The 22,078-nt window shown below is 37.5% G+C and overlaps 1 protein-coding gene across 38 annotated transcripts in view; it reads left to right on the forward strand.

The window, feature by feature from the left end:
• The window catches only part of shot (dystonin-like protein short stop), a 483,119-nt gene that overhangs the window by 219,184 nt on the left and 241,857 nt on the right, over positions 1-22,078 (forward strand). For 29 of the 38 annotated variants that reach the window (XM_065235632.1, XM_065235641.1, XM_065235648.1 and 26 more), the window contains exon 1: positions 8,604-8,820. The exons of 4 other annotated variants lie outside the window; for them this stretch is intronic. The gene's annotated coding sequence lies outside the window, so the exon portion shown is untranslated. Of the gene's footprint in view, positions 1-8,603; positions 8,821-22,078 lie in introns of those variants that run through there. 5 more of the 38 variants (XM_065235670.1, XM_065235674.1, XM_065235666.1 and 2 more) reach the window with 3 other exon arrangements.

The following is a 22,078-nucleotide window of genomic DNA, read 5'->3' on the forward strand; positions in this document are numbered from 1 at the left end:
CTCAACATCTGCCCTTTCAGCTCTGTGGACGAGTAGTTCCAGTAGTCTTGACCCCTCAAGCTGAACTAGTTGCCTTAAAACTAAAATTGCTTAAAATTACCAGGCAGGTTGCCCCAGATACATCAGGACTTATTACAACGGGTAATTTCTAAATCTTTTTCTCCTCCGGACTTACCATTAAAGGCCAATCATCTTAAAGACAACAAAACAACAAATGGCAACCAAAACTTGTTAGTGAGCTTTAATGATGTTATGAAGACTAATAAACCGAAAGTCACACGAGAGAACCTCAAAAGTGGGTAAATATGGCAATCGAATCGAAATGTAACCGATCGACTGATGTAATACAATCACCTGAAGTGGTCCCCTCGATGAGACGCTGCTGAATGTTGAAGCATCATCTCCTCACACCCACACTCGCTTTGTTCATCGATTGCATTAATAGCATTGTGTAATTTCTCACACTGCTGTCGAAAAATGCTTTGTGTAACTCAACTGTCAACCAGAGCGTCCACAGGACGACATATATCGAATCGAACCTTCAATATAGGTTCCTGACATGGACGCGCTGCAATCTGTCAACGTCCGTCCACACACGATCGTCGTCCCCATCGATGAAGATTGATCGATCGATTTGCGTTTCGCGTCTAGACAGTTCAAAAGGGTCTCGTGCTGGAACATACAGCACTGTCCGTTCGATCCATTCGCACAAGGAAGGGTCAATTGGCTGTGAGTTAGATCCCAGTCGGACCGTGTTGTCATCCACCGAACAAAGACCGGGTTTCGTCGAATGGCAACGGCTCAATGGGGTGTGGGGGCGTTATATTGGTTTGGCGCCTCTTTCTTTGTGTTTCGAACCAAAAAAGGGGGCTCCAATGCACGAACACGAGATTGAAAGTTGGCGTTCGAGGGCGGAGTACCCCGAACCAGGCGGGATGGATAATTTATTGATGCTGCTCTCGTGCAACTACCCGGGAGCTTCTGCCAAAAATGGGGGAATGTCGGGTATGATTTATTCCAGTGCTGTCGACAGTACAAGCATATGATATTTTCGTATGTGAAGAAGTAGTTACTTTAAGTCCGCAGCCGACGGAATTGAAGGTCAGAGGTTCGGATGTCACCAGCCATGGGGGACTTTCACTTGGCATTGATAGTCATCGCCGTGATCATGACGGTGATTCAATCCGCCAAGGGCACAAGACGACGATGACGAAGGCGAGAAAGTCACTCGAATTTGAATTAAAATAAACATATTCCTTCTTCCATTGAGTTCACACCAGATGCCAGAAGTGGTAAAAGCACTCAGCACGCGGTGATGATTTACACCACGCTGCTGATGACTACTCGCACTGTGAGTCACCCACCACCGTCGACAATGGTGACTTCTTGTGGACCTTCTTTTGCAATCGAGCGCTGTTAAATCCCACGGATCTGTGTGGTTCAGGGATCGACAGAATTGCCCGAAAATGGACACATTCAACGCCACGCAATTCGTCTATTTTAACTGGCGCGGATTTATAGACTCCGTCAGAAACCTTAATGCTCTCACGGGGAGACAGGTCATAAAACAATTTATGTGTGTAGTTCTTCTGTTCTTTTCCTCGATCTCTTCGGTTCTGACCGTGTGGCGGTCGTGAATGAAATACTAACTACTCCTACCGTTTGGCCGTCATCTGGATGTGGTGCGATACGCAATCAATGTCGACGATCGGTTAAGAGAGCAGTTTAATGTATTTAAATAGGCTTTGGATTGTTTCCACCTAGAATAAAATTTGGCAGCAACTTTCTACTGAATCGACTACGATTTGAGAACCGGGCTGGGGGCAGTGTTTTGATTTTAAGGTTCTAGATTCCTAAGTATTGACTCAATTGTTTTAAGTTTGAATTTGTATGCAGCGCAAATTAGAATACAAATGTGGGCTTCTAGAGAATTGAGGCATTTTGCAGTCATGATTGAATTTCAGTAATAAGCGTGCAAATTTTTGACACATTATTTACAGTGCTCACGAACCCCAGACATTCAGCCAGAAAACTTACTACTAACTCTAGGTATCTTCCAAATAAGCTTTAAAATTTGTTTTTTTTTATCAAATTTTAAATTCAGAGGACTGTAATATGAGCGTGGGGCTCAATCCTTTGTAGACTACTTTTTTTTAATCTACTACTATTAAATCAAATATTAGAAATCCATCATCACCATCGTGGCGAACAAAAATAGTTTTTGCAGGGCTACAATAATTATTAAAAATTATTATGAAAGCTATCCATTCAAAATAATCCGTTAGAAATACACAATTTGTCAATTCATAAACAAAGATCAATGGATAACTGTTCAAAAGACAGTTTGAACGTGTGAAATGTAGTGTTTTTTTTTTATTTTTATTTTGTAAGTTTTGTTGAACGTTTGATATGTCTAGGTAATTGAATTGAAAACATTGATTCCTTTAAAATACAATGAATTTTGTGAAGCACAAGTGGTGTTCTTATTTCAACCGCGTTTCTAGTATTTTATATATGATAGCCACTTCCTCTTTCAATTCGATCACACAAATATCGAGGCAGCAAACCGTTAACTACTTTAAAAATCAACACCATAGTCAACTGAACGGACTTGGTGGCCTAGTGGTAACTGTTTTTGCTTACTGAGAAAGAACATCGTAGGCTCAGTCTCAGCCTTCTTCACATTATAGAGTTGTTAGTGTCCTATTGCTTCCAATCTTAACACGAACACATCTTCACATCCCAAGTAACAATTTAGGTTTTATAAGGGTCCTGTAGACCATGATTTAGGCTTGTAGCATGCTTTAAAACCTCCATAAAACTTGCAATATTACTTGGGATGATTTCTCTTGGAAGTGCAGAGGATTTTTTGGCCTTCAACAAAGCGAGTATCGTGTCAACACATTTTTACTAACTCTCCTAATTGACCTGCATTTTGATGCGGGCGGTTATAATGCCTTTTGTAAAGTATGAGGTCGTCACATTGAGGAGGAATGCTAAACCTAAATATTATCTGAAAAAAATGGAAAGCCGGGAATCCTCAGGGAATTTTATTTTTCTTTGATTTCAGGAATTTCATTGCTCAGGGAATTTTTAAATTCTTTTACTTAAGCATTTATTCGCGAGAAACCGGCGATGGATATATTTTTTTTTACAAAAGCAATTACTCCCAAATCTCAAATCACGCTGGAATTATTATATTTTCGTCGTTATTTTATTCACAGATCGGGAGCAGATTTATCAGATAAATTTAAAAAAAAAATCAGTTGCTTAAATTTTGTATTCAGTTTCTGGAGCATGGAGCACAGATTTCAATCTTGAATAATTTTTTTTTTAAATTCTGGTGTTAAATACAAATATCATACTTAGGGTGAAATACAAATATCATACATAGGTAAAAATCTGCTATTTATCAATTTTATCTAGATGAATGCGTCATTGGGACGGTACTAATGGATATTTTGGTCGCTATTGAAAATTTAGTCGATTGCCTAATTTATGTATGGGCCCAAATTAGGGGCATTTTGGTCGACATTACATCCATTTCCCCTATAATACAAATATTTTCTTGAATCTGAGACGAAGATAAATATTCATGATATCGGGCATTGATCATTTTCTAAAATTACAGATTGAAAAACAACTCATGGAATTAAATGAATTAATTTAATGAAGAACATGATGGGAATTTTTAAGCAACTTATTCCAAGGGAGTTCTGGAAGAATTGTGAGGATAACATCAAGTGAAATTCTGCTTGTTGTAGCTGCGAGAAACTCTGAATAGGATTCAAAGGAAATTTTATTGAAAATTCATAGAAATATCTGAGTTTAACTCATCTACGAATTCTGCGGAAATTTTGAAAGAGAATTCTAAGGATTATTTCATGTTCATTCATGGGAAAACTCCAAGGCAATTCAAACAAGAAATTCAAAGGGAAATCTGAGGATCCGGAGCACAATTCCTCTGGGAATTTTCGGGAAATACCTACCTAGGAGGATTCCAAGGACATCTTCAAATGAATTCAGAGAAGTATTCCAAGTTTTGTTTTAAATAAAAAAAACTCATTTTAAAGAGAATTAAAAGGGATCTGCGAGGAGAACTTAAGAGAATTTAAAAGTTGTGAGTAGAATTCCTAGGGAAGGAGAAAAATACTTAGAGAATTCTGAAATGATTTCAATAAAAATTCTGAGTCTTCGAGAATTCTGAGGAGAATTTTATTCCGAGATTAAATTCCGAAGACAGTTCCAACTATTTTTTGTGGAAAATTCCTAGAGCATGCCGGTGATATTTTTTTTTATAGAATTCAAATTAGAGCTCCAAGGGAATTCAGAGGAGCATTTCAAAGGAATTGTGGTAACATTCAACGAGAATTCTGAGCAGATCTTAAATGGAATTCCTAGGATAATTCCAGGAGAATTTCGAGATAATATTACGTCAATGCTAGGGAGAAGTCAAAGTGAATTTCAGGAGAATTGATCGGAAATTTCCGCTGCAAGAATTTTTAATTATTTGAAGAGAATTCAAAAGGTGTTTTGCAGAAGATTGTTAAGAGTACTATGGACCAAATTATAAGGGAATACCAGATAGAGGTCTAAGCTGAACTCAGTGGATTATCGAAGGAAATTCATCAGAAAATACTTAGAAAATAGAGTAAAGAGTTCCAAGGGCATCAAGATGATTTAATTTTTTTAAGGATCCTGGACAAATAAAAAATATGAAGATCCAAGTTATGGAAACCAAAAAAAAAATCTGAAACTTCAATTTTTTAATTATGAGATCAGAAAATGTTATGGACTGAGAAGATTCTTTATGATTTGGGGTGTTTTATTTTAACTTCAATACTCCGAATATGGAGAAATTCTCGAATAAGAGATTTTTTTCAATTTAAAACAATCAAAAGTAAGCATCGTTGAAATTCAGTGGCGTCGCCTTAACCTCAATCTACCTGTGCACAAACTCTCAAAACATAAAGAATTATCAAAATATTACTTGCAATGGATAGATATCGAGTTAACTAGAAGAATAAGTGTATTTTTCAACCGATTCGAGTATGAATATGGCATGAAATCTGTTTTTGAAAGTTGGTGCACAGGTAAAAGTGAGGTTACGCGACGCCACTGAATGAAATTCTTTTAAGATTGCGAACTTGAAATAAATCAAATGTTTATGAGATTTATTTTTATTTTATTTCGGCGCTTTGAAATTTTTTAAGATCTTGTACTTGGACTTGGAACTCGAAACCTTAAGACTTTGATTTTTTTTTTCAGGCATTAGACTTAGAATAAAATTAAGTATATACTAAACTCCAATTTTTAATGGTATTGATTGCAAAGTTGTTCTCTTAAAATTAGCCAACAGCCTAAAAATCTCAATAAAAAAGAAAAGTAAAAACGTTCTCTTAAAACTGATTGTAATATCTTTAAATCGTGACACTTAAGTTATTGATTTACTTAAAATAACAGGTGTTTTACCGCATTCTAAAAAACCTGGAAATTTTCCGTAAAAGTTCTGGAAAAAGTTGGAAAACTCAAGGAATATTATTCAGAAAAATTAGTAGACACCCTGAATTACAGGTGATCTGTCAAAAGCGAGGTAGCAACGGTGGACGATCAATTATGCTCATGCTTCTAGATGTTTTTTCAATCTTCACGATTGAATTTCTTAGGAACTTTTTGAAAGCAATCCTTGGAAATTTTAAGAGTAGTCTGAAGGTCTTTTAGGACGGAACATAGAGGATTTCACTTAAAATTGAATTATCTTTAACAGTCAAGGATGGGACGGACTGGAGACCTTTATAAAGGTCCTGTGCAATTCTATAAGTCCCGGTGATTTTCTAGAAAAGTTTAGAAGTACATTGGACTACAAAAACAGATCAAGGGAACTTCAGGAAAACACGCAGAGAACTAAAACTGAACTTCAGTGCATTCGAACTTTGAAACCCGCAGAATTTTAGAAGTGGATATTGTTTCCAAGATTACTCCAAAATGCTCCCGAAACATCGGACGTTAAATTCTGACCACTACCAGTTTGAGAGTAGGTTACTGTAGGAACTTTACAGAAGTTCTGAGGAATGAAAATAAATGCTGAGAATTTATAAACAAACTATGGGATCATAAGGGAAGCAAACATCCTAAAAATTCCAGAGACGAACCAGCCAATGGCTGAAAGTCTCTTTAATGAAAAAAGCTAACCTTATCTAACCTAACATCCTAAAATTATGGAGAAATTATTGGAGGCTTCAGGGAAGCTCCAAGAACATCAATACAGATCAGACAATCAAAGGCCAGTTCAAATAATTTCAAGGAAATTGCAAAAACCTTAGAGAAGTTTCGAGAATCTCAGGGAATTTCCGAAAACTTCAGCAAAGCAAAAATTTTGCAATGACCAGAGGACATCAATGGAGAGTTCCATTAATTAAATAAATGCGTTAACTTTTAGCAAGCAGGTATATCATGAACTTTAGAAAAATCTTGAGAACTTCAATGAAAATCATAGAACTAAATTGATTAACCAAATTCTATGCAACTTAAGGAAAGATCCTTAGAGAGAACTTCAGGAACTTTCATGAACATTAGCAAAATCCAGTTCCATTAGTTTCAGAAAATAAGCGGGATATTTTAAGAAGTTCCCAGATTTTCAGTGAACTTCAAAGAAATTTATTGAGATCTTCACATAAGTTCAGAACTTCACGGAAGCTTAAACATTTTTTGATCAGTTTTATTAAATTCAAGGGAGTACTGCAATAACTTTAGAGATGTTTCGAGAACTTCACGAATGAATAGAGAACGTCAGAGCATAAGAAGAAAAAAAATATTTAAATTTTGAAGAAGTTTTGAGAACGTATCCGAATTGTTAAATCTTTAGAGAAGATCCATGATCATTAGGACAATTGAGGTAACTTTAGGAAGTCCAAAAAAGTTCAGGGAAGTTAACAAATTTTATGAAAAGTATTGTGAGCATCAGGTTAGCACCTTAAACTACAAAAGAACTTAAATTATTACTTATGTAATGTGTCAATCAAGTATAAAACGTTACTGCTGAAAAACCGATTGTTGAGGGTCCACTCTAATTCACTCATTAAAAATCAGTATAAATCGTGACCCATTAGAGATAGAAAATTGCTTCTTTCAGCAAAGTTGTTTCAAATAGTCGAACATTATGCGGTAAAACTACTCTGTTTACATTATAGATCGTGTAAATTTATGAGACAGTTCATGCAATACTCCATACAATGTATGCAACCGTCAATCTTTGTAAGCAACATTTCTTGCAAGTTGCTAGTTTACATGAAAAGGAAGTTTACACGCATGAATGTTTACATCACCAGTAAAATTCAGAATTTTATTCTGTGTAGGAGAAAAGGACGAAGGACAAAAGGTCGAGTGGACTAAAGGTTGAATGAATTTTAAATGAACAAAAGGTCGACTTATGCAACATGAAGATTTTCCTGGCCATTTGAGAGTTTTCAAGATCATTTTCAACTCACAATATCTGTCTTCCATATTGATAGGGCGCCATCTACGAAAGTTTGAGAATCGCTGCTGTAGATAATGGCGCTTGGATAGAATATTCCTTCCTGGTAAGATCTTTCCCTTACAATCCATTTACCGAGTTTTGCATTCCACTGTCACAACAATGCTCCTTCCAGGAACTACCATCACCCGATCGTCTGAAATCACAGACACATGAGCCAAGATCTTCCATCACGATTTAACCTTGACATGCAGAAATTCCCGTTCTGCCCTCGACCACACGCCTTCTTATTCCGGCACAAATGAAACATCGTGTCAAAATTCCTGGAATGTTTATGTCAGTATCATCACTTCTTAATGAATGCATGCACATTCATTTTCATCATCCCGCATCACTTAATCCAATCACCAATCAAGGCGCTCAACGGCTTGACAACGACTCCATTTCGCTCACTGCCGTGAAGCCGCTTTGCAATTAATTAAGCGCAAGCAAAGTGGTAATTCTCCAGTTGCATGCGCACAGTCATTGGAGCCTTTCCCCAGCGAATTAGTGCCGGTGGTGGCGTAGGTGGTGTCTCTACCACGATCCTACACAATTAATCGATGACGTCAGTTTTGGTTTCGGACACGGCTTTGGTTATAGTGCCTAATCAGGTATTCTACGTGCGGGATACCTGCGTGAGGTCATTCCAATACCTACTCCAACGCTGTTATTATCTACGGTATTACACCGTCGTCGTCTGATCGCGAGTGGGTTTCACTTTCCACCGTGTTCCCTCCGTCGTCATCGTATCGACTTGGATCTTGGATATCATCTATGCAGGTGTTGTAACTGTATTCGTGCGATCGCCTGTCTTAAAATGTGCGCTATCTTCGTACGATCGACCGACTGTCTTGTTTTGTTTTTCACTTTATCGCTTTGGTAGGCTCGTTCGAAGTGGGTAGTAAAGAAGGTAGAGATGCAGGTTTCTTGAATCGTCTTACCGTGAACACCAATACAGTCAGCGAGCAAGCATACCACCAGGCTGGATGGCGTGTGGGTGCGCGGGTTTACACCGTCTCGGTCCTCGACGTCGTCACAGCAGGGGCAACTTAGCGTAGTCTTGGCACCGTACAAGTCTTTCAGTACTGGTTTGAGTTTCGTGCCGAACGGTTCATTTCGCCTTTAGTTCCCCTCTTTAGTTCGTGTATTCTCGACGCCTGTTTTTTTGTTGTTGCTGCCGCTGTGGAATGGAGAGAAGAAAAGTGTGTTAAGCAAGGAAGATATATAGCACACGTTAACAGAAAGTGAGCAGCAAAGGCCGAGAGTACGCAAGGCATACCCACAGGAAGAGTGCGCTTTTACCAGTGAGTTTCGACGGAGCCCATTTGAATTGATGCCTCTTCTGCGGGATGTGTGATGTGTAATAAAATTGTATGTGACACCTCGCGGGGCTTTCGTGAGTGAAGTGAGAAGAGAAGAACATCAAGAAATGGATACCAGTGTGTGGTTGAAAGTGTTCGATTTCTTGCGCTGCCACAATCCGGGAATTGATCGTCTGCTTGGTGTTCAGCAGCCAGCAACCTCCGAAGACCACGAAGCAAAAAAAAAAAAAAAACTCATCGATAGGAGGAACAATCGATTTGTACTTTCCCGGAAATTTGCATACAAAAAGAAGACTTCAACAAGAGCCTAATGATCGGAAGCTCGCATAACTCGAGCCGACCTTTTCTGTCCGGAAAGCATACTCATACACTCTCGCGTTTCAAAGAGGTTCAAGAGTCGAGCCTCATTTTCCCAAACGGCGCACAATCATTGAGTGCAATTGAAAAATTGATTTTTAATTCACACTAATTGAACCTTCTCCAACGGGGGGTGACCATCTGTCGGGGATGCGATGGTTGAAGATTTTTAATGGATATACGATCCTACTGTGCTGGGCTATGGGTTCAATGGGAATAAATCACCATTGAACAATTACACTCTCCAGCGAACGGCCCATAAATTGGCGTAGCGAAAATGTGTTGTGTGACGTCTCACGTCTGATACTGCAACGATAATGGTTCATGAATTATGAATCAACGTGTGCCGCCACACCACCATCCTGTGGTGGACTTTGAAAGTCATTCATTGGTGATGTAACTCCGATTGCGGGGTCTCTGTAGTAATTCCCTTAACCAAAGTGCCCAACAACATCGGAAGGCTCTTTCATCTCGTTTTCGCTTGCTGTTGATGTTGATCAAATTTGATGGTGGCCATAATCCCCTTGGCAGCGTTTTGGTCGATCGTCCCCGTGGTGCCCACTGAAAAGTGGATTTTTATTGATAGACGTGAGAAAAGTGGAAACGTGATTTGGCAATTTGGACACACTCGCCGCTCGGTTCGGTTGAAATGCCGACCGACGAGAAGTGCCCGGCGGTTCGATAACTGCTAATTTATGAGTGAGTTCCGATTGGGGAAAATCGGTGGAGATTGGGACGATTGGGATCGGAGTGATTCGAAGGAATGGCCGCTGAAGCCGAAGGAAGCCTGGGATTTGAACTTATGTAAGGGCTTTTGGGTATGTTTTGTGGGTGATCTGACATTTGTATCTGGCGATCGTTACTTACAACAAAGTAAAGGTATAATCTAAATCAATTTCAAGGCACTGTTGATTGAGGGCTTTGAGGTGGGGAGATGTGATGAAGGTTGTGGAGGCGGTTGGATTCGATGCCCGACTGATTGTCGGTCATTTTTGGGTGTGGAAGCCCAGATGAATCGTGAATTTAAGTGTTACTCAAATCAATCCCTTTAACGATGGTGACAACATGTTCACAGGTTCGTTTATGGCTTGACAAGCACAGTGATTATTTTTTCCTGAGAAATTTCGATGGAAATACAAATGAACTGCGTTTCATGAAGAATTTACATCCCATAGATAGCTTTTTGATAAATATCGTTGGTGAGAAACTTCAGTTTATTTCCATAAAATGTACTGAGATACCTTAGATAAGATCATGGAGAATTGCGAATGCATAAGGGAACTCTGTTAGAATTTCATACAAATAGGGTAGGGCACGGATTATGCAAAGGGATTCTAGGAATTCCCCATAAGTTTCCCTTACTAGAATGCTGGGGAGAATTCCAAAATGCTCCCTTAAACTTCCCAAATAAAAATGGAACCTATTCTCAAAAAGTTTTTGTTAACATTCTCTTGGCATTTTCCTCCAAATTTCTATGGAATTCTTCTCATATTCCCCCGCAAAATAACCTTAGAATTCTCTTGAGAAATTATTTGGAATTATGTTCACAATTCACTTTAAGTTTTCTTTAAAAAGTCTATTGACAATTCATTTTTTTTAATCATAAATAAAACTTAATAAATTCAGCCATTTAATTTTAATATTTTGATAAAACAACTACTTCAGGAAGTGTCGTTACACACTAAGATTATTTCACAGATTTCTGTAAAATTTTACCGAAATCTCAACAGCTGAACGTTCGGTAAACAGTTTTACAATTTTTTACAGATATCTGTGAAAAAATCACAGATATTTGTGAAAAAGTACAGGAAATCTGTGAAACTGTTTACCGAACGTTCAGCTGTTGAGATTTCGGTAAAACTTTACAGATTTCTGTACAAATTTCTAAGTGTGTAAACTTTACCAGATTTGTTTAAACTTTCTCAGATTTCTGCTAACTTCCCTCAGGAGTTACTTCTTACTACCTCCGGAAGTTTCTTCTGATTTCCTTCGAAATATTCTGTAGACTGCCTCCATAAAATTCTTCCGACTTCACCTGGAAGTTTTTCTGACTTCCCCTGAATATGTCTTCCGACTACTCCAGATTTTTTTCAGGAATTGTCTTACATCTTTGTACGGCAGCTAGTTACAGTTTAATTATTACTTCAGGGTTCTTCTGACCTCTGAAGTTTCAATCTGATATAGGGTATACGTCCCTAACCTCGGTCTAATATGCAGCCATCGATTACGTTTTTAATCATAACTCATCAATTAATTTACCTGCAAACGATATTCTACTGCTAAATGGTATGCTTAGATATGCTTATTATGTCGTTTGCTACCAGAAACCACGAAAAGTTGAAAAACTTACTTTTTTTGAGACAATAACTCACCAGGGAAATGTATGTAATATGGGTCTATTGTCCCCAAATTGGGTCTATTTATGGATGCAACTTCGTCCTATCTTGTTTGATCCTCAAAAAAACGCTCTTGGTAACGTTTTCTGATGTATATTTTTTTATCACTATCACTGTTAACTTAATGCTCTTCATTCCTCAAAACATTTCACAGAGAAAATTTTACGAAAACTACATTAAATCACTCAAATTAAAAATTAAAAATTAAAAATTTCGCTTATCGTCTTTCGACCGCAGAATAGCGAAATCAAAACATTGTGATGTTCATTATACAGGTTTGGCAGAAAAAATCTTCCTTCCTGTTCGTTCCTTATCATCCAAATGCAAACCACATTGTTGACGTTACTCTTATTGCTATATGCTGTCAAATGAATTTCATGGGCCATAGTTAGGAACATAGAAAAGAAATGTGTCCCTAAAGTTGGGTCCATGATTTACTTGTGAAAACGTTGTTAAACAATTAAAAGAAACATAAAATATTCAAACAGCAACTGTAAGTTTTACGTCTAGTGTGTATTATCAGGTAATTCCATTCAATAAATGCCATAATCAGGCCATTTGATGATCGTCAGTCAACCTTCCCATCTTAACCTTATAAGTCATGGCGGCTAAAAACTCCGAACAGAGTGATATTCTCAACCAGTTTTATTACTTACGAGAGCTGAAAATGTATTGAAATGTTGTGATATAAATTGATTTGTGTGTGGTACACATTTATGAACCATCAGTGATCAATATTTTCCTTATTTTTTGTGTAATATTCCTTAATTAATTATTTATTTGCGTGATAGGCCGAATGAAAGGACTAGACCCACATTACATACCGTAACCCTATTCCTGAAGTTTCATACAACATCATTTGGCAGTTTTTTTCAGGCTTGCACCGGAATAGTCTTATGATTTCTCCGGGAAGCTTCTTCCTACTTACCCCAGAAGTCCTGTTGACTTGATTGGGAAGTGTGTGCTAACTTCCTCTGAAAGTTTCTCTAAACTTTATCTGTAAGTTTCTTCCGACTTGCCCCGAAAGGACTTTCAAACTACCTCCGGAAATTTCTTCCGAGTTTTCCTGGATGTTTATCTCTCGATCGATTATGTCTGTTCCTGCTGGAAGTGTCTTCTAACCTTCCCGAAAAATTTTCCAACTTAACTAGTTCTTTCGTACCTCTCCAAAAAGCATCCAACAGCGAACTTTGACTTTGACTTTTCATAACTCATGAACCAAGCATCGTAGAAAGAACGTTGTGCGGTGAAATGATAAGGAAATTATATCAACAATCCATAAACAAATATAATCTGAAAAAGGTTCTCTACGAAAAATTTCACGGTGGAGGAAAATCGCAAGGAAAGTCAGGAAAAAACATTATCCAAGTTTTTATGGCTTCGACGATTTTGATGTTTCTATGGCCATATTGGTGTTTCGGCTGTCTGTCTTTTTTAGACTGTTTCTGGTAGTTTCAATGTCATTTTATCGTTTGAGACCATTATTTTCATTTTAAACCAATTTGGGCGTTTAAAAGGCATTTTATGTTTTTTTTTTAAGACGATTTTACCGTTTTATTGCGATTTATAAATTTGTTATAATGTTGGCGATTTTAATGTATTTATGGCAATTTTTTGGTTGGTACTAAAGAGACTTTCAAACGTAAGCTGGTTCATCTCTGCGACTATGCTAATTCTGTTGTTATGGCTGTTTTAACCTTTCTTAGGATGTTCTAATGTTTTTATGATCTATGTATCAATTCCATATACTTGTGCATTTTGGAGTTATACGGCCATTAGGGCATTAGACACTGTTGGGCGTTTTGTCGTATTTTTCAGGGCGATTTTAGAATGAGCTGAAACAAAATTCCATATTATCGACTTATGTTTTTGTGAAACGATGATTAGTTTTAAACGTCATAAGTTTGAATTAAAAGAAACATAACTCATAAGCCAAACAATGAAATTCATAAGTCAGCTTTTAAAACTTACAAATAGTACCATAACATGTAGCAGACTTGAACCGATCATTGAGCGGAAGGAGCTCGGTGCCCAGGTGGTGACCGTTTTTGCTTACTTAGCAGAAGATCGTGCATTTTATCGCAGACCCCTTTATATTACTGAATTGATAAAGTTGAATCATGCTTTGCAAGATCGCATCACTTTCTACAATCCGCATCTAATTCACTCTTCCCACTAGCAAAAATGTCCTTCCCGTGACAGCTCCACGGCTGCACAGTGGCGTATTCAGTTTCTAGTAACAACAGATCACAGCATTACAAATTTAGTTGGATCAAAATGTATTTTATACTTCAGATGAAATCGTGTGAAGAATGAATTAAAATGTGTGCGTAAATTGCCTTCACTTTTGTACGTATTTAGGGGCTATAAGATATTTTTGGCATTTTTGGACCGTATTTCATATTGGTTGTTTGACGCTATGCTAAAATTTTCAGTGCAGGTCTAAAGAGAAATTAAGGCGTTATATGGCAATTTTACCGTTTTTAGGTTATCGGTGGTCTTCTTGGAAATTTTGATGTTTTTAAACAATTTAGGAAACTTCAAGCTTTATCGGCGGAGTGTTAGCACTTGCTATAAAAAAAATATTTTAAGATTTTTTGATTCATTAGATATTATAATGATATTTTGTACTTGTTAGATACAAGAAGAGATTAAAAGGCAAGTGTTTGACACATAAAACCTGTCAAATTCGCTTTCAGATAGTCACAATCGGCGATTTTACGACTCGCGAGCGCTCACTCTGAGTGAACGCTCACGAATCATAAAATCGCTGATTGTGTCACTCTGAAAGCGAAATTGACAGGTTTCATGTGTCAAACACATACTTTGCCACATTTTCTTTCAAGTTACAGGTACTAAATATCGTAATTACATCTAACAATTTTATAATTACGAAAATCATTTTTTTATAGCAAGTGAGTGGAAGCAACCCTGCTTGTATGGTCTTTTCGAAGTATTTATTTTTATTATTTAACAAGGCCCTTTTGGAATTTTTATGGCCATGCTCTTTTCAAATCATTTTAGCATTTTCATGGTATTTTTGATGCCGTTTTTGACATTTTGGCAACAATTTTGACAGAATTTATCTGATCAGCTTTGAAATTATGCGGAAAGTTTATGAAAAATATTAAATGTGGTCTGATGTTTTTAAGTGCAGAGCACATGCAAATTAAAGGTATTGGAGATCGATACTGCAGGAAATCTCAATCCGCATTATTATTTTTTACACCGTGAATTATTTTTTTTATCACTCAGAAACTAATGTCTAACTGTTGTTTAATATTAGGCCGGACATTATGAGCAAAAGTTTAATTAAGTTGGAGTTCCCATAGTAAGTGCTATGTCAATCAATGTTATGATTGAAAGGAAAGATAATTGTGTAGCAACTCAAGTTTTATAGTTTGAGTTGCGTAGCTATGGAAAAAATTGTACACGATTCAAAATACTGAACTAATCTTGCTGGATGGTATCATACTGGATAGCTTCCCCGACATGAAAGTTCTACAAATTGCAACCTTTCGTGGAGCTATTTATGGAGTTTAGATCTTTCCATTACCTTCAAGGCAGAATCCATAATTTGAATTTCAAATGTTCTCTTTAATTGTTTGCAGCTAATTTATGCGAAATATCTTTTTTTGATTATTCTTCATCTCCAATACTTTTTTGCAAATCAACCTATTCAAAACCATCCCGCCTAAATCGATCGCTCTCCCCAGGAGTCCCAACTCTTTTCGAATCGCAATCACTTGAAAACGAAAAGAATTGACCCTGATTGCTTCTCTTTGCTTTTGTGCCATCACCGACGAGACCGATCGACCGCGGCCACTCGCCAGCATAAATATCCCTTGGGAACACGGGGTGACTCAAAGCGCAAAATACCAGTATGTTCATGTGTGTTCGCGATGATCGTCGAATTCGCCAAACTGGCCATACGACCGTATTCCCCGTACAATAAATTTCCTGCCACATTCCAAATGCTCTGGCTGGCGACCACCACCACCACCTCCTTGTCTCTTGCCCTCACTCCGCTCGATTTTATGAACCGCATTTTAATTCCGAGAAAAATTTCGCTACTCCCCAACCCCTCCGGGACCAGTTAGTGGAAGCATTCCGCAAGACCTCCCGACCGACGACGGCGACGACGAGTTGAACCTGGAGAGCCACCAGAGCCCGAGAGGTTTATTTTGTTTATCGTGTGTTGGGCTGCTTTTGCATACGGCAGTGCTAAACCACCACCACCACCATCCGACGATGATGACGACCAAGCCGACGATCAGCATAAGACCGACCTTTCATTAGTAGGATTGTCTGATTCTGGTTGTGTTTTGTGTTGTTGTTTTTTTTTGCATCGGCTCCTTTCTTTCCCCTTCGTTTGATTCTCTCTGTTGCTGGTCTGGCCTGGCCACAGCTTTGAAACCGGTCTTTCACTCACTGACTGACTGCTGGTTTGCGTTGTTGCCTGGTCGAAAAGCCCGTCTTCCGGAATGAACGTAAAATAGGGTTGCCTGAGACACCGTAGCTTCAATTGTTGGGTAATTCCGGAATTTTTAAATTAAATCATCACCGTTAACTCGTAGCAACATGATCAAAACAACAATCTCTAGAAACTTCATTAATTGACAAACTTGCGAAAACCCTTTAAATATTTCGCTTTGGTCGTTACAACTGAAAACTGGAAAAACCCATTTGTCAAAATCGATTTTGTTCTCTATACTTTATACATACATTGGCGTATCTAATTTGGGTGCCTGGCTTCCTCCAGAATGATCCAAGCTCCCTCCAGATTTTTTTTTTAGGATTCCAATACCGAAAATTTAAATAATATAAATCTTCAAAAAATTATGGTGGGGAGCCTCGATCATTCTGGAGAGGCCAGGCATCCTAGGCACCCCCATTAGCTACGCCAATGTATACATAGTGTCGGAAGTAGTGCGCATTGTGGCGCATAATTGTGCAATTACAGCGCACTACTTCCGACACTATGTATAACGTATAAAACGAGAGTAGTTAGTTAGTTATCTTTTCAAATAGAGTTTCCAACGCCGTGGGAGAAACTTCTCGCAAGATAATTTTAGAATGTTTACGAACTTTTTCCGTACGATCTACAAACATGTTCTGAATGGGAACATACCCAAAAGGACTCAAAACTTATTCAGTATCATCCCTGAAATTTTCTTGAAAACGTCTGAAAAGTTTGCTGAACTTCTGAAAACCTGAAATCTTTCTAAAATTCCAGTTTTGGGTTATGTGATCTCTTGTGGAAATAATTTAAATTACTTTTAGTTGAGCTTTTGCTGGAAGATCCTTAAAAACACCTTGAAGTTTCCGAAATTTCTCCTAGAAGATTTCTGTACATCTTTTTTAAGAATCCTCTGCTTTCCTTTTTTTCTTTTCTGAAAAGTTTCCTAATCTTGGCTATGGCCATTTCTATTCCAAGATAATTATCTGCACATACCCTAAAAGTTTTCAGTTTTCCAGGTAAGTTTTCCAGTAAGCTTTTTGACCCGGTTTTTGCAAGCGAATAAAATAGAATATTTCACTCTAAAATTGATTAGGGTTTTCTCTTTCCAGTGCTATTTTTTTATATCTAAGGAAATTGTTGTTTTAATAGTGTGTTTTCTGCTGCACTCAGTGCACCAGTGCGACGCAATTTTTACTATTGAAGTTTTTAACAAGTTTTGATTAAAATTTTGGATTTTTTTTACCGTGTGAAGTTTTTATGAAAACGCCATCCATTTTTCTACAACTTAGTATTAGACGTCATTTCGATTAGAAGAGTCGTTTTCGTTCTATGATTTATCTTAAAATGTGAAATACGAAATTTAAAAAAATAAACGCGATTCAAAATGGCCAAATTTAAAAGGACCTTATAAATGGCCAAATACAAGCTCAATAAGGGACTGCCCATAGCGAAAAACCAAAGTATAATGGAATATAAAGCTGATATAAAACTTGGAAGTCCTATATTAATGTTATGTAACAAAAAGGAACCTTATCTCGGGCTATTACCGGGTTTTGTAGTGACTTGAGAATCATGCAAAGTTTCATGGGATTGGAGAGTGTAAATTTTGATCGATTCGTCAGTTGGCTTGGAACTTTACTGGTTTACTCTTTCTATCATTAAGTCGAATCATGGTCAGTCGGCTGAACTTCAAGATCTGATATCCGGGATGATTTGGATAATCCAACAATGTTGTATTCCACAAAATGTTGTTTGGCTTATAGAACTTCAAGATCTAAATTCCAGGAAGATTTGAAGAACTTTTAATACTGCGTTTCTACTGCTCAGGTTTCTTGTATTGATATATGCTTTTTCGACATACCAAAACAACATTTAGGCTAATTTTTTGCAATTGGCTCTTTGATTGTATACGAACTCATGATTCCTTATGAGATTTTGGAGATCTAGATCATCAACATGTTAGATTTTTTGTTTTAGGCAGGCTTTTTTAAATAACCGTGAAAAACCGGGTATTTAACAGATGGATTTGAACGCTCTGTAATGTATTTTTTAAACTAGTTTTTAATACAAGCGAAGCTTTTTAAAAGATTCCGGGCTACTGAGTTGAATGTCATTTGGTCGAATGGGTCAATACTGATTAAAACAATTCTAATTTTTCATCAAACAACTCTGATAAAAATTCCAAGCTATATGACAAATTTTTTTTTTGCAATGCTAAAAATATCAATTTTTTCAAAGCCATTAACAATGTTAAGAAAACGAAACTAGAAAAATTCCAAAGAACTCATAAATAAAAATTCTCCCAAGGATATTACATTGTGTTTTTTTTTACAGTGGGCAACGATGTTTGGACACCTTGCGAGTGTCACGAAGTGAGGGATCGATTCCCGCTTCGAACGGTGATGCAAATAAAGGCAATATCATGTTAATGAATCATAAATTTCCAGAACCAACAATCAAGCAAATGACAACAATAGAAAAGAACTGCCTGAAGTTTTGAAAGATTAATTAATCTTTAAAAATGTAATTTCTTTTGTTTTTACATAATGTATCACTTCAAAAACTTTCCAATATTTAGAATCTCTCAAAGTTTAAGAATTATGATTTAATTCCAAAAGAAGGGTTTTGAATTTTATTCAAGGGTTTGACTGCCACGGATTATGTTGGAGGTTATGATTTGCCGCCTGAAAATTGTTCAATACATGCGACCGAAACGCCGAATGAACATAAAACCTTTGTTGAGCATATTAGACTTAAAGAACGTAGAATTCTTCTAGAGTTTTCGGCCAAACGGCATTAGGCCAAACGACCCATCCAGCCAAATTTAATTCGGCCAAATGTAGTTCAACCATACGACCCATTCGACAAAAGGGCTTTTGGAAAATATCAGTCGGCCAAATGACATACTGACGGATATCGAAATTTATCGAATCACAGACCCAGACCGGTCCTAATAATCCACCAAATTTGTTCCAGAAACTTTCATTCCTTAGGCTTGGAGTTCTCTGAACCTTTTCTGGATGAATCCGAGCTCGAAATTTTCCGGATCAGCTCACGAAAGAACACTGAACCAAAACCCGTCGACCCGACTCCCTCACTGAGCCCTCTGTTCTAGAACCTCTAGATGTGCTGATAAGTCCGTGTCTAAAGCTCATCAAACCGATCCCTGAAGACTCCCAATGACGCTGGACGTGCTCTGGACCAGTGTTGCAAATTTTTAAATCATTCTATTGAATACGAAACGACAAACACATTGAATTCCACGACTTTGTTTGATTCCTGCGATTGAAGAGAAAAATTTATGTCAACCAATATTCATCTGCAGTCTACTTTCTTAATCCAACTCGTGAGCAAAGAATTTGATGCATAAATGTTGGATGTAGCTGATTGTCTTCTTGTTTTCAAGGCGTATGACGGAAATGGTATACGTATGACGAAGTAGTGCGCTATCCTATGGCACTGGAGTGTAAAGTAACACCATAAAAACACGCAATTGTAAAATCGATCAATGACAAATTAGTTGTAGTTCAATGTTGTCCCAATATTGGATTGATGTTGACAAAATGTCGAGTTAGTGTTGAGTCGATGTTGAGTCAATATTGAGGGATATGACTAAAATTTGAGTTCCGTTTACTCACAGTGATTCATCTTTGACATAATTTAGCTCGAATGTGAGGGACATTTACAAAAATTCGAGCAGATTTTGAAAACAAGCAACATTGCTCTGGATCCACCCCGAATGCTTCCAACAAGGTACAAACTGAATTCCAAGCGATAGTTTGAAGCGGTTTGAAAATATGTTGTGATGGGAAAATACTTGAATTTCTTGATTAACTAGCTTCATTTTGTAAGAATCAGTATGTAAAAGTCATCTGACAGCTTTCATTTTCGTTTTCTTGAAAGTTTACCGCGTGAAGTCGATTGAAGATTGCGGTGCACTTTAAACCGGTATCGAGCGGCTGACATTGTGTTGTCAATCATACGGAAAGCTAACCAAAACAGTCTAGTGCAAAGTCACGATCAATTTGATTATTCGATGAATCAATCGTCACTAGAAAGAATACTTTACGATCTTGGGCTCCTCTTGGTGCTCGTATGAAATTGTTGTACTGTTCTCTGGTCCGTAGAGTGCTTGAATATGGAGTGCAAATTTGTACAAACTTTCACCTCTATCATGTTTCATGTTGAGAACCGAAAAACGCTTTATCCGAATTACATAACGATGGCTTCCGCGAATCCAATCCTGATAATCTACCTCCACTCGAACCAGTGTTGGACAAATATAAAAAATCAAATCTCACCAAAGAACAAGATCACGCTTGATTTTCGTAGCCAAAAATCAACAAGCAAACAACTGCGGTTGATATTGCAGCTCAGAATGTCAAGCTGACAAAACTCACCAGCTGCAAATCTCACCAGCTGCAAATCTCACCAAACTGTGGTGAGATTGAGTTTCATGATTTATGCTTTACATCCGAATGCGACCGAAACTTCCATAACAGCTGGCAGCAGTCGCATCGGTGAAGAAAAAAATAGATCGGATGCATTTTTGCGTCTATTCAACTCTCAGCTTCAACGTTACACGATGTGAATAGTCTCGCAATATCAAAGGAGCTATTAAAATCAATATCAAGCATGATATTTTGCTCCAATATCACGCGTGATATTGAGAGCGTATGAGAGCGGAAAAATATCAATTTGCTAAAAGCATGCCATCACTTATTCGAACACAGATTCGCCATTATTGGACTTGAAAGTTTGGCGAGTTCAGATCATAAAAATCTGCGATCTCCCTAATTCTTACATTCTGGGGTGTTGTTGTCGCGGTATCATTTCAAATAGAAAAAGCAATCGTCATATTATGTATAATGATAGGAGGAATATAATGAAGACAGCTTTTATCAAGCCTAAATGATACGGCTAGAACTTAGTTTAGCTTCTAGTCACCAGTCTTACAGGAGAAGTTCAGAAATCGAGTGGAAGGCAATATAATTTATCTGTAGATGCTTGTTGATTTTCCAATTGTGTATTCCAATTAGCAGATAACATTTAAGATCTTCGAGAAGAAGTTATATGAGAGAGCTAAGAGATATCAAGTAGAAGTTTAAGAGGCTTTCAGTGGGAAATTAAGAATTCTTTCGGACACGGGAATCGTCTCAGCGATGTTAATGCATATTTCTGGTTGAGTTTGGAAATCTTGCAGAACAGGTTTGTTTTGCAGTAAATTTGTGGATACCTTTCACTACTTTCAGACGATAGGGGTTCATAGCATGTTGTGCACAGAAAAATCTTCAGAATTTTAACCATTGCGTAGAGGAAGTTTGCTCTAGCAGATGGTATAGTTAGTTTACGTAGGCGTGTTGTGATTCGTTTGGCTTCTAGGCCCTTTTCACATGTTGCTCGAGTTTTGCTAAATTTAAAAGAATTTCGTGAAACCTCGTTGATATTTTGGTTAATGTTCTGTATTTGCAAGGCGCAGAATAGTTTAGATCAATTTCGTGAACCTTCCTTAGGACATCTTCCAGCGAAAGTTCAAACATTTTCCTCAGAGATTTTGAGAATCTTAAAAACGGAAACCTCCAAAGTAAGCTTCTAGTTTTCTTGGCTTAGTTCGGAGATTATCTAAATTTGCAGTACATGGAATCTCCCGTGTAAAGTTCTAGAAATTTTACAACACAAACAGGTAGAGGAATAATTTATCTAGCATGTGGTATAAATTGATCCCGAGATTGAGCTTTTATTCGCGAGAAATCGGCGATTGACGTGTTTATTTACAAAAGCAATTACGCCCAAATCTCGAAGTTCTCCGGATTTGTCAGGATCTCCTACAAATTATTATATCAAGTATCCTTAGTCACCTTAGTAACCAGAAACACCTAATAGAACAAGATCCGACCGTACAAAGAATGTTGCCTCCATCTGCCACAACCATCTGGTAACCCTAACCCTTCATCTTCTCTTGATCTTCCTCAAATCCCACCGGGAAAGTCAGCCTTCTTTCTCGTACACAACCAGCCAGTTTCTC

The sequence above is a fragment of the Ochlerotatus camptorhynchus genome, unplaced genomic scaffold (assembly GCF_037179485.1).
Source record: "Ochlerotatus camptorhynchus isolate MF236.1 unplaced genomic scaffold, CSIRO-AGI_Acam_v1.1 ptg000503l, whole genome shotgun sequence".
NCBI classification, from domain to species: domain Eukaryota; kingdom Metazoa; phylum Arthropoda; class Insecta; order Diptera; family Culicidae; genus Ochlerotatus; species Ochlerotatus camptorhynchus.